Source organism: Girardinichthys multiradiatus, chromosome 7 (genome assembly GCF_021462225.1).
Source record: "Girardinichthys multiradiatus isolate DD_20200921_A chromosome 7, DD_fGirMul_XY1, whole genome shotgun sequence".
NCBI lineage: Eukaryota > Metazoa > Chordata > Actinopteri > Cyprinodontiformes > Goodeidae > Girardinichthys > Girardinichthys multiradiatus.
Genome location: NC_061800.1, coordinates 49369848 through 49381246, shown reverse-complemented (window position 1 = coordinate 49381246; position 11399 = coordinate 49369848).

Genomic DNA, 11399 nt, shown 5'->3' with positions numbered 1-11399 from the left:
ATTCAGAGGACCCACAGGAAGGTTAAATACTGATATGTCAGAGCAGGCAGATCAGTCTGATGGAAAATCTCCTGCTGCTGCTTCCTCTTCACAAAAAGTCATTGTCCTGATTCATCTGAGTCCTAATGACGGATAGCGCTGCAGTGATTGCTCATCCTTGTGCTTCATGAAAGAAAGTAATATCTTTTTATCTTCAGCACCAGACAGAAATCAGATGGTGGCTCACTTCAGCGAGTGTCAGTCACAGGAAAGAGGCTGATGGTTTCTGAATACTTGACCATCAGGATTAATATGATGTGACAGCGAGGCAGCCGATCTGACGGCTTTATACTGATGCAGACTGAAGAAACCAAAGCTGGACCAGATGCCTTCTGACTAATGAAGGTCAGCAACAACATCACTTTATGAAATGCTTTCATACAGCTATAGAGGCAGAATAAAACAATTTACAAAGTGCACATCCTTCTTAGAACATGGAAATTAGAAAACAGGGTTGCAAGAAAGTACACCCTCCTGATCAGGACCTAATAAAAATGATCACGTCTGTGTATTTTTCTAAAATTATTAACTCTAACCTCTGAACAACAATTAAATATGATGAAGGCAAAATGGGAAATTTTGAAAAATTAGTACACCCTCACTAGTTTTACAGGATATAAGATAAAAAGTATGACCCAGGAGCTGCAGATCAGATGTGCTGATTTCTTGACCATCGTTAGAATGAGCACCTCTATAATAGTTTGGGCAGTCTGCTGCTCTGGAGTACACAAGTGTGCATAAACACAACTCCAAGGCAGAAAGATTTCAGCAATGCCCTCCTGGTTCCACAAGAGAGGAGCTTGATAACTAAAGAGATGTCTCCCATTCTACTTTTAGAAACCCTGGGAACCACCAGTAAACCTATTAAGATTTACTATGAAATTTTCTCTCAGTGGCAGATTACTTTGTTTAATAACCTTGGGGTTTAATTTAACCATGTTCAGACAGGACAGGGTTATGAGGAAAGAAAATATTTGTTCACACTTAATTCCATATCTCGGCACAAGCTCCAGAGTATAAGGACAGGAGTGGGTGGGTCTGCAGATGTTTTGAACAAAGCCAGTTGAGTCTAAGATAGCATTAAACGCTATATTTAGGCTATCACTTTCAGTGTCAACATGAATGTTAAAATCCCCCACTATAATAACCTTTTCTGTATTTAACACTAAATCAGATAAAAGGTGTGAAAACTGATCTAAAAATTGAGAGTAAGGGCCTGGTGGACGGTACAAAACAACAAACAGAAGTGGTTTTAGTGCTTTGCAATTTGGATGAGGAAAACTAAGGATTAAATATTCAAAAGAGTTGTAGCTATTGATTGGTCTGGGACTAGTCAATAAATTGGACTGAAAGATGAAAGATGGTTGCTACTCCTCCTCCTCGCTCAGTATTTCCAGGAATGTGAAAATTTAAATAATTAGTAGGAGTTGACTCATTTATAGTAACATAATCCTCTTGCTGCAACCAGGTTTCTGTGAGGCAAAATAAATCAATCTGATTGTCAGTAAACATCATGTAATCACTTAATTTTTTGTTCAGTTATATTTATTTTTTTCATTATTTGCTCCATTTAGATTAATTTTTAATCTATTTGATTTTGGCCATGGGCAAGACGCTGTTTCAACAGGGGAATGGATGGACGGACAAAGCGGAAACATCTCCTCCATCACCTCCACACCTCTCTCTCTGCTCCACCTGGTGGATCTTTGGCACATTTAAAAGATTTGTTATTTCCATTTGTCAGACCTCTTCTCCAACTCACAGCAACACAAAGTCCTTGTGTGTAAATGCAGAATCAAAAAGTTGATGTGTTAATGTTGTAGTTTTCACTGCATGCAGAATGTTGCAATAAAATTCTAAAGAATCCCTAATTTCTAAATATAATTTCCTTAGGGTTTTGGGCTTTTCATAAAAGCCAAGATGAGGAGTTTTTGTACTATCAGCAGCTGTGAAGCTGTTGCTGCATGTTTCATGCACATGTAAAATCATCTCTTGATCGATTCTGTTTAAATGAGAGAATGATTCATTATTTCAGTTTACAGTCACAGATTAGGTTTTGCTGTAATATTGGAAGTGCAGTTCCTTCACCTTTCTGTTGCAGATCCACAGAGAGAATCAGTTCAAATTAAAGCTGGATCAACACAAAAGGCCTGTCTTCATTCTGATCTTCCTTTCTGTCGATTTCACCTCAGTAAACTACAAAGAGCATGGTCAAACTGAAACGTGGAAAAAACACAAGGAGAACATCAAGGATTCTTGTTTTTTCTATTGCAGAGTTTGGGGCTTAAACTCTGAGGAGGGAGGAGGAGAAGAGTGGAGATAAAAGCAGCCGGGTTTGTGTAGAAATGGATCAGATAGTCCAGGAGGACATATCAAGTAGACGGACTGAGATGTGGAGGGTGATGGGAGTTTGAAGTGGTGACAGATCCACTCCTCCTGCAGTTCGGAACAATCAGGAGATGGAAAGGAAGGAGACGACTCCAAGCCCGGCTGTCATATTCTCTCCATCAGGGCCTCTTTCATCTGTGTGAAGATCTTCTCTTTGTAAAAGTCACAAATAACACTGATGCTGAAAGATAAGCAAAGATTAAACGCTGCATAACGCGACCTGAATGATGTGTTAACCATCCAGAGCCAAAACTGACAATAAAGCCTTAAAAATGAATCCAAAATAAAGGGTGATATCTGACTCCTCTTGAGGGAATATTTGAGGCATCAGGATTTCAGCAGCAGGAGAAAGGGCAGAGGCAGGTTTTAAACATCTCTAGGAGGCAGAGCGTCTGCAGGGCGAGCAGATGGTCAAACTGACTCTAGCAAACAAGTCCAAAAGCCAAAGCTGCATTTTCCAAACAGAGGGAATTATGGGATATCACATTTTGACTGTACTGTTGCCAGTTATCCAAATATTCTTCAGCCGGTGCTGAAAGGATGCAGGCTGGACATTCATAAAGGCCAGGTGGAGACTGCTTGAAGGTTTTCTGTTAGTGTTTATAGTCCAACAGGAACTCAGCCATGAGATTCCCTCTGTTGTCATGGTTTCCAGCTCTATACACCTGTTGCTTGTGTGCAATTAGTACACCTGTCTTTATTCAGAAATCACCCTTTCTCTACCTACACAGTGTCTTGCAAAAGTATCCATACTGCTTCAACTTTTCCACATTTTGTTCTGTTCCTACCACAAACCTCAGTGTGTTTTAGACCAACACTAAGTGGAGCTACATTGTGAAGTGGAAGATAAAAGTTTCATGTTTTGTTAAGGTTTTATACAAATAAGAATCTGAAAAGTGTGGCGTACATTTGTTTCATGATCCAGAGAAACACACAGATTACATTACATGCAAGTGGAGAGATTGAGAGCTTTAAATGGAAATTAAAAATCCATCCATCCATCCACCCATCCGTCCGTCCGTGTGTAATGTAATCTATTAATGCAGCTGCTCTGTTTCTGGCCTCAGAAGTTCCTTAGAGAACATTAGAGAACAACCAGCCTCATGAAGACCAAGGAATTCAGCAGACAGCTCAGGGAGAAAATGTATGGACGAGTGGTAACAAAAACACCAGAAGAAGTCTTGGTTGCTGTCTGCCATAAGCCATGTAGGAGACACAGCAGAACACTATATGTGGAGGAAAGCTGACACTGAATACACCAGACCCACTGTGAAACATAGTGATGGCACCATCAAGGTGTCGGGATGCTTTTCTTCAGCAGAGACAGGGAAGCTGGTCAGAGTTGATGTGAAGATGAATGGAGCTAAATCCAGGACACTCCTGGAGGCTGCAGAGGACCTGATACTGGGGTGGAGGTTCACCTTCCAGCAGGACAACCCCTGAACATCCAACAACCAGACTTACAATGGATGGCTTAGATCAAAGCATATCCAGTTGTTAGAAAGTCCTAGTCAAAGTCTAGACTTAAATCCAATGGAAAATCTTTTGCTAGACTTGAAAACTGCCAGGTGCTTTCCATCCAGTCTGGCTGTGCTTGAGATGTTTCACAAAGAGGAATGGAGAAACCTTCAGCCTGTAGATGTTCAAAGCTGGTAGAGAAAAACCCCAAAAGACCTGCAGCCAGTGGAGGTTCTACTGGGTTCTGACTCAAAGGGACTGAGATAGCTAATAAATGTGAAATAGCTTATAAATAACTAGTGGTGCTTTTGACTAGTGTGCATCGAAATTAATGATCAGAAATGCAGGCTAGCGATATGCATTTCCTTTTAACTGCCACGTGCGCATCCAGTTAAACCCAATGGTAAATAAAAATGTCATAAATTCTGCAGAATAAGGTTTTTGTTTGTTTTTTACTAAGAGTAAATAAAGATATTTTGATTAATCTTGCAGAAGAGTTGCTGATGTAAACATATTTCCTGTTTCCAGACAAATAAACAACCTCATGGATTTTCTGCTTCTGCAGGCTGACTAATACATCTAAGAAAACTGGAGCCCCAATAGAACGCTTGCTGTTTTCAGGACATCTGGTGATCAAAGTTGGAGCTTCCACAACAAAAGCCTTTGAGCTAGGTGACAGGTGAGGTAAGTAACTGTGTCCGTGACCTCAGGGATTCCTTTGTTGGTGCTGCTAACAGCTAATCAGCTGTGAATGTTGGTGTCAGGGTTGCAAGAAGAGTCCTGTCAGGCTTTTAAAGCCCGTGTATCTCTGGATCAGACTTGGTTTGGGTTCTGATGGTGTCACTGGTTGAAAGGCTTGCTTTGTAACCTGGGAGGTGGGAGTAAGACTGCAGAACCTGGGAGCTGATGGTACGTGGTGTGAAGAAAAAGATGATGTGCTTTTTGCACAACTGATTGTTCTGTTAAACTATTTTAACTGTTTTAATCTAAAAACGGCTGCAGAGTCATGGCTTTCTGCCTGTAAGGATATGGATATGAACTGGATGTTGGCCACAACTTATTAGATAAATGATGATAAAACTCATGAAAACCTACCTGCAAAGCAATTGTGACTCTGTCAGGTGTATGTATCTAATAGATATGAGGACCAGGTTCTTTTTCTATTTGCTTTAGATTTTTTACACAAATGATAAACTTGAGGTCATGATTTTTTGCCAGAAAACACTGAACCCTCAGTGATCCTGAGATATGGGTCAGGACCAAATGAATGAGACTCTGGGTACAAGCAGCTGAACTGAGCATTGGACATTTCTATTTGCTACCCTCGATAGAACTGGATTTGGACATCATTTCCTGACATGGATCATAGTATTGTACAGTTCATCAAATGTATGTGTAAAAACAAATGACTGAATTCAGCTTTAATTGAACTTTAATCTTAAAAGATGCACCAGACAGGTTGTCCACTGAAGTAAATAGATAATAGATGATATGGTGAAATATTATCTTTTACTTTACTGTACTGTATCTCAGATATTTAATTTATCAGCCCTTTAATTAAGCAGCACCTCTGTTTTAAAAGCATCAATATCAGTACATCTGTGGAAGCCTGGTGGAAATATCTAAAAATTAATGAGTCTTCAATTCTCCTATGCAGATGAACACCATCTGGAACAACCCAGACATCCTGCAAAATAAAAGGGCTCTTATTTCATACCCTTTAATGTTTAGAAGAATCATATGTATGGTGGCCAACAGGTGAAACATGCAGCAAACAGTGTGTGATGACCAGTTGTGTCATGACCAGGTGTGTAATAGCCAGGTGTGTGATGACCAGGTGTGTCATGACCAGCTGTGCGATGCCCAGGTGTGTCATGACCAGGTGTGCGATGACCAAGTGTGTCATGACCAGGTGTGTCATGACCAGGTATGTGATGACCAAGTGTGTGATAGCCAAGTGTATGATGACCAGGTGTTTGATGACCAGGTGTGTGATACCAAGGTCTGTGATGACCAGGTGTGTGATGACCAGCTGTGTAATAGCCAAGTGTGTGATGACCAGGTGTGTCATGACCAGGTATGTGATGACCAAGTGTGTGATAGCCAAGTCTATGATGACCAGGTGTTTGATGACCAGGTGTGTGATACCTAGGTCTGTGATGACCAGCTGTGCGATGACCAGGTGTGTCATGACCAGGTGTGTGATGACCAGGTGTGTGATAGCCAGGTGTGTGATGACCAGGTGTGCGATGACCAAGTGTGTCATGACCAGGTGTGCAATAGCCAGGTGTGTGACGACCAGGTGTGCGATGACCAAGTGTGTCGTGACCAGGTGTGTCATGACCAGGTATGTGATGACCAAGTGTGTGATAGCCAAGTGTATGATGACCAGGTGTTTGATGACCAGGTGTGTGATACCAAGGTCTGTGATGACCAGGTGTGTGATGACCAGCTGTGCGATGACCAGCTGTGCGATGACCAGGTGTGTCATGACCAGGTGTGTCATGACCAGGTATGTGATGACCAAGTGTGTGATAGCCAAGTGTATGATGACCAGGTGTTTGATGACCAGGTGTGTGATACCTAGGTCTGTGATGACCAGCTGTGCGATGACCAGGTGTGTCATGACCAGGTGTGTGATGACCAGGTGTGTGATGACCAGCTGTGCGATGACCAGGTGTGTCATGACCAGGTGTGTGATGACCAGGTGTGTGATGACCAGCTGTGCGATGACCAGGTGTGTGATAGCCAGCTGTGCGATGACCAGGTGTGTAATAGCCAGGTGTGTGATGACCAGGTGTGTGATAGCCAGGTGTGTGATGACCAGGTGTGTCATGACCAGGTGTGTCATGACCAGGTGTGTGATGACCAGGTGTGTAATAGCCAGGTGTGTGATGACCAGGTGTGTGATAGCCAGGTGTGTGATGACCAGGTGTGTCATGACCAGGTGTGTCATGACCAGGTGTGTAATAGCCAGGTGTGTGATGACCAGGTGTGTGATAGCCAGGTGTGTGATGACCAGGTGTGTCATGACTAGGTGTGTGATGATCAGGTGTGTGATGACCAGGTGAGTGGTAGCCAGGTGTGTCATGACCAGGTGTGTGATAGCCATGTGTGTGATGACCAGGTGTGTGATAGCCAGGTGTGTGATGACCAGGTGTGTCATGACCAGGTGTGCGATGACCAGGTGTGTCATGACCAGGTGTGTGATGACCAGGTGTGTGATAGCCGAGTGTGTGATGACCAGGTGTTTGGTGACCAGGTGCGTCATGACAAGGTGTGTGATACCTAGGTCTGTGATGACCAGCTGTGTGATGACCAGGTGTGTAAACACTGAACCCTCAGTGATCCTGAGATATGGGTCAGGACCAAATGAATGAGACTCTGGGTACAAGCAGCTGAACTGAGCATTGGACATTTCTATTTGCTACCCTCGATAGAACTGGATTTGGACATCATTTCCTGACATGGATCATAGTATTGTACAGTTCATCAAATGTATGTGTAAAAACAAATGACTGAATTCAGCTTTAATTGAACTTTAATCTTAAAAGATGCACCAGACAGGTTGTCCACTGAAGTAAATAGATAATAGATGATATGGTGAAATATTATCTTTTACTTTACTGTACTGTATCTCAGATATTTAATTTATCAGCCCTTTAATTAAGCAGCACCTCTGTTTTAAAAGCATCAATATCAGTACATCTGTGGAAGCCTGGTGGAAATATCTAAAAATTAATGAGTCTTCAATTCTCCTATGCAGATGAACACCATCTGGAACAACCCAGACATCCTGCAAAATAAAAGGGCTCTTATTTCATACCCTTTAATGTTTAGAAGAATCATATGTATGGTGGCCAACAGGTGAAACATGCAGCAAACAGTGTGTGATGACCAGTTGTGTCATGACCAGGTGTGTAATAGCCAGGTGTGTGATGACCAGGTGTGTCATGACCAGCTGTGCGATGCCCAGGTGTGTCATGACCAGGTGTGCGATGACCAAGTGTGTCATGACCAGGTGTGTCATGACCAGGTATGTGATGACCAAGTGTGTGATAGCCAAGTGTATGATGACCAGGTGTTTGATGACCAGGTGTGTGATACCAAGGTCTGTGATGACCAGGTGTGTGATGACCAGCTGTGTAATAGCCAAGTGTGTGATGACCAGGTGTGTCATGACCAGGTATGTGATGACCAAGTGTGTGATAGCCAAGTCTATGATGACCAGGTGTTTGATGACCAGGTGTGTGATACCTAGGTCTGTGATGACCAGCTGTGCGATGACCAGGTGTGTCATGACCAGGTGTGTGATGACCAGGTGTGTGATAGCCAGGTGTGTGATGACCAGGTGTGCGATGACCAAGTGTGTCATGACCAGGTGTGCAATAGCCAGGTGTGTGACGACCAGGTGTGCGATGACCAAGTGTGTCGTGACCAGGTGTGTCATGACCAGGTATGTGATGACCAAGTGTGTGATAGCCAAGTGTATGATGACCAGGTGTTTGATGACCAGGTGTGTGATACCAAGGTCTGTGATGACCAGGTGTGTGATGACCAGCTGTGCGATGACCAGCTGTGCGATGACCAGGTGTGTCATGACCAGGTGTGTCATGACCAGGTATGTGATGACCAAGTGTGTGATAGCCAAGTGTATGATGACCAGGTGTTTGATGACCAGGTGTGTGATACCTAGGTCTGTGATGACCAGCTGTGCGATGACCAGGTGTGTCATGACCAGGTGTGTGATGACCAGGTGTGTGATGACCAGCTGTGCGATGACCAGGTGTGTCATGACCAGGTGTGTGATGACCAGGTGTGTGATGACCAGCTGTGCGATGACCAGGTGTGTGATAGCCAGCTGTGCGATGACCAGGTGTGTAATAGCCAGGTGTGTGATGACCAGGTGTGTGATAGCCAGGTGTGTGATGACCAGGTGTGTCATGACCAGGTGTGTCATGACCAGGTGTGTGATGACCAGGTGTGTAATAGCCAGGTGTGTGATGACCAGGTGTGTGATAGCCAGGTGTGTGATGACCAGGTGTGTCATGACCAGGTGTGTCATGACCAGGTGTGTAATAGCCAGGTGTGTGATGACCAGGTGTGTGATAGCCAGGTGTGTGATGACCAGGTGTGTCATGACTAGGTGTGTGATGATCAGGTGTGTGATGACCAGGTGAGTGGTAGCCAGGTGTGTCATGACCAGGTGTGTGATAGCCATGTGTGTGATGACCAGGTGTGTGATAGCCAGGTGTGTGATGACCAGGTGTGTCATGACCAGGTGTGCGATGACCAGGTGTGTCATGACCAGGTGTGTGATGACCAGGTGTGTGATAGCCGAGTGTGTGATGACCAGGTGTTTGGTGACCAGGTGCGTCATGACAAGGTGTGTGATACCTAGGTCTGTGATGACTAGCTGTGTGATGACCAGGTGTGTAATAGCCAGGTGTGTCATGACCAGGTTTGTGATGACCTGGTGTGTGATGACCGGGTGAGTTGTAGCCAGGTGTGTCATGACCAGGTGTGTCGTGACAAGGTGTGTGATGGCCAAGTGTGTGATGATCAGTTGTGTCATGAACAAGTGTGTGATGACCAAGTGTGTGATAGCCAAGTGTATGATGACCAGGTGTTTGATGACCAGGTGTGTCATACCAAGGTCTGTGATGACCAGGTGTGTGATGACCAGCTGTGCGATGACCAGCTGTGCGATGACCAGGTGTGTCATGACCAGGTGTGTCATGACCAGGTATGTGATGACCAAGTGTGTGATAGCCAAGTGTATGATGACCAGGTGTTTGATGACCAGGTGTGTGATACCTAGGTCTGTGATGACCAGCTGTGCGATGACCAGGTGTGTGATAGCCAGCTGTGCGATGACCAGGTGTGTCATGACCAGGTGTGTCATGACCAGGAGTGTGATGACCAGGTGTGTAATAGCCAGGTGTGCGATGACCAGGTGTGTGATAGCCAGGTGTGTGATGACCAGGTGTGTCATGACTAGGTGTGTGATGATCAGGTGTGTGATGACCAGGTGAGTGGTAGCCAGGTGTGTCATGACCAGGTGTGTGATAGCCATGTGTGTGATGACCAGGTGTGTGATAGCCAGGTGTGTGATGACCAGGTGTGTCATGACCAGGTGTGTCATGACCAGGAGTGTGATGACCAGGTGTGTAATAGCCAGGTGTGCGATGACCAGGTGTGTGATAGCCAGGTGTGTGATGACCAGGTGTGTCATGACTAGGTGTGTGATGATCAGGTGTGTGATGACCAGGTGAGTGGTAGCCAGGTGTGTCATGACCAGGTGTGTGATAGCCATGTGTGTGATGACCAGGTGTGTGATAGCCAGGTGTGTGATGACCAGGTGTGTCATGACCAGGTGTGTCATGACCAGGTGTGTGATGACCAGGTGTGTGATAGCCGAGTGTGTGATGACCAGGTGTTTGGTGACCAGGTGCGTCATGACAAGGTGTGTGATGACCAGGTGTGCGATGACCAGGTGTGTCATGACCAGGTGTGTGATGACCGGGTGTGTGATGACCAGGTGTGCGATGACCAGGTGTGTCATGACCAGGTGTGTGATGACCAGGTGTGTCATGACCAGGTGTGTCATGACCAGGTGTGTGATGACCAGGTGTGTAATAGCCAGGTGTGCGATGACCAGGTGTGTGATAGCCAGGTGTGTGATGACCAGGTGTGTCATGACTAGGTGTGTGATGATCAGGTGTGTGATGACCAGGTGAGTGGTAGCCAGGTGTGTCATGACCAGGTGTGTGATAGCCATGTGTGTGATGACCAGGTGTGTGATAGCCAGGTGTGTGATGACCAGGTGTGTCATGACCAGGTGTGTGATGACCAGGTGTGCGATGACCAGGTGTGTCATGACCAGGTGTGTGATGACCAGGTGTGTGATAGCCGAGTGTGTGATGACCAGGTGTTTGGTGACCAGGTGCGTCATGACAAGGTGTGTGATGACCAGGTGTGCGATGACCAGGTGTGTCATGACCAGGTGTGTGATGACCGGGTGTGTAATAGCCATGTGTGTGATGACTAGGTGAGTGGTAGCCAGGTATGTCATGACCAGGTGTGTGATAGCTAGGTCTGTGATGACCAGCTGTGTGATGACCAGGTGTGTCATGACTAGGTGTGTCATGACCAGGTGTGTGATGACCAGGTGTGTCATGACTAGGTGTGTGATGACGAGGTGTGTGATGACCAGGTGTGTGATGACCAGGTGTGTGGTGACCAGGTGTGTGATGGCCAAGTGTGTGACGACCAGGTGTGTGATGACCAGCTGTGCGATGACCAGGTGTGTCATGACCAGGTGTGTGATGACCAGGTGTGTAATAGCCAGGTGTGTGGTGACCAGGTGAGTGGTAGCCAGGTATGTCATGACCAGGTGTGTGATAGCTAGGTCTGTGATGACCAGCTGTGTGATGACCAGGTGTGTAATAGCCAGGTGTGTCATGACCAGGTTTGTCATGACCTGGTGTGTGATGACCAGGTGTGTAATAGCC